Source organism: Haemaphysalis longicornis, unplaced genomic scaffold (assembly GCF_048455015.1).
Source record: "Haemaphysalis longicornis isolate Haplotype H1 unplaced genomic scaffold, Haemaphysalis longicornis Haplotype H1 scaffold_11, whole genome shotgun sequence".
Taxonomy (NCBI): Eukaryota; Metazoa; Arthropoda; class Arachnida; order Ixodida; family Ixodidae; genus Haemaphysalis; species Haemaphysalis longicornis.
Window position 1 is genome coordinate 85,931,166 of NW_027526214.1, and position 1,651 is coordinate 85,932,816.

Genomic DNA, 1,651 nt, shown 5'->3' on the forward strand with positions numbered 1-1,651 from the left:
GGGCTCGTTGAAAATAAGACAGAAAGGAGAAGTGGCAGTCAAGAAGATCTCGGAAAGCCAAGGGGATGATGTACTAGCTCAAGATAAAGAATTTCGAAAATAAGAAAGTGGAGAAAAAATGCCCGCCATCTGGGATCCGAACCCATGACCTCCAGAATACCGATTTGGTGCGATAACCACTACGCACCCGGCGGGGCTACTTTAGCCTCCACTTTCTGGGGTATTTATGTTCAGGTGTTTTTTGTTTCGTGCCCTTGGAGGTGGTAGCCAGCGCCACTCGGACTACTCGGGGTGAAGGGGACCTTCTTTTTAACCCCCGGGCCGTCACTCGAGCGTCTACGACATGTCGAGAGTGGTCGACCAGCGTTGAACACTCTTAAGCTCCTTACGGCACCAAGACTGCCAGAGCAGAGTCCCTCGCTATGCATGTGGCAAATCAGAATAGGAAATAAGGGGCTCGTTGAAAATAAGACAGAAATAAGAATTGGCAGTCAAGAAGACCTCGGAAAGCAAAGGGCAAGATGTAGTAGCTCAAAATAAAGAATTTGGAATATAAGAAAGTGGAGAAAAAATGCCAGCCAGGTGGGATACGAACCCACGACCTCAAGAATACCGGTCTGGTGCGATAACCACTACGCTACTGGCGGGGCTACTTCAGCCTCCACTTTCTGGGTTATTTATGTTCAGGTGTTTTTTGTTTCCTGCGCTTGGGGGTTGCAGCCAGCGCCACTCGGACTACTCGGGGTGAAGGGGACCTTTTTTTTAACCCCCGGGCCGTGGCTCGAGCGTCTACGCAATCTCGAGAGTAGTCGACCAGCGTTGAACCCTCTTATGCTCCTTATGGCACCAAGACTGCCAGAACAGAGGCCCTCGCTATGCATGTAGCGAATCAGAATAGGAAATGAGGGTCTCGTTGAAAATAAGACAGAAATAAGAATTGGCAGTCAAGAAGACCTCGGAAAGCAAAGGGTAGGATGTAGTAGCTCAAGATAAAGAATTTGGAAAATACTAAAGTGGAGAAAAAATGCCCGCCAGGTGGGATCCGAACCCACGACCTCCAGAATACTGGTCTGGGGCGATAACCACTATGCTACTGGCGGGGCTACTTTAGCCTCCACTTTCTGGGGTATTTATATTCAGGTGTTTTTTGTTTCCTGCGCTTGGGGGTTGTAGGCAGCGTAACTCGGACTACTCGGGGTGAAGGGGACCTTATTTTTAAGCCCCGGGCCGTTACTCGAGCGTCTACGACATGTCGAGAGTGGTCGACCAGCGTTGAACCCTGTTATGCTCCTTATGGCACCAAGACTGTAAGAACAGAGGCCCTCGCTATGCATGTAGCGAATCGGAATAGAAATGAGGGGCTCATTGAAAATAAGACAGAAATAAGAATTGGTAGTCAAGAAGACCTCGGAAAGCAAAGGGGAGGATGTTGTAGCTCAAGATAAAAGAATTTGGAAAATACGAAAGTGGATAAAAAATGCCCGCCAGGTGGGTTCCGAACTCACGACCTCCAGAATACCGGTCTGGGGCGATAACCACTACGCTACTGGCGGGGCTACTTTAGCCTCCACTTTATGGGGTATTTATATTCAGGTGTTTTTTTGTTTCCTGTGCTTGGGAATGGTAGCCAGCGCCAGTCGGACTACTCGGG

General features: G+C 49.1%; 1 non-coding gene across 1 annotated transcript; it reads right to left on the reverse strand.

The window, feature by feature from the left end:
• Positions 1 to 1,027: 1,027 nt before the first annotated feature.
• Trnat-agu (transfer RNA threonine (anticodon AGU)) lies at positions 1,028 to 1,100 on the reverse strand. Its single transcript has one exon. It is a non-coding gene; the product is annotated as a tRNA-Thr (tRNA).
• Between the last annotated feature and the right edge of the window lie 551 nt (positions 1,101 to 1,651).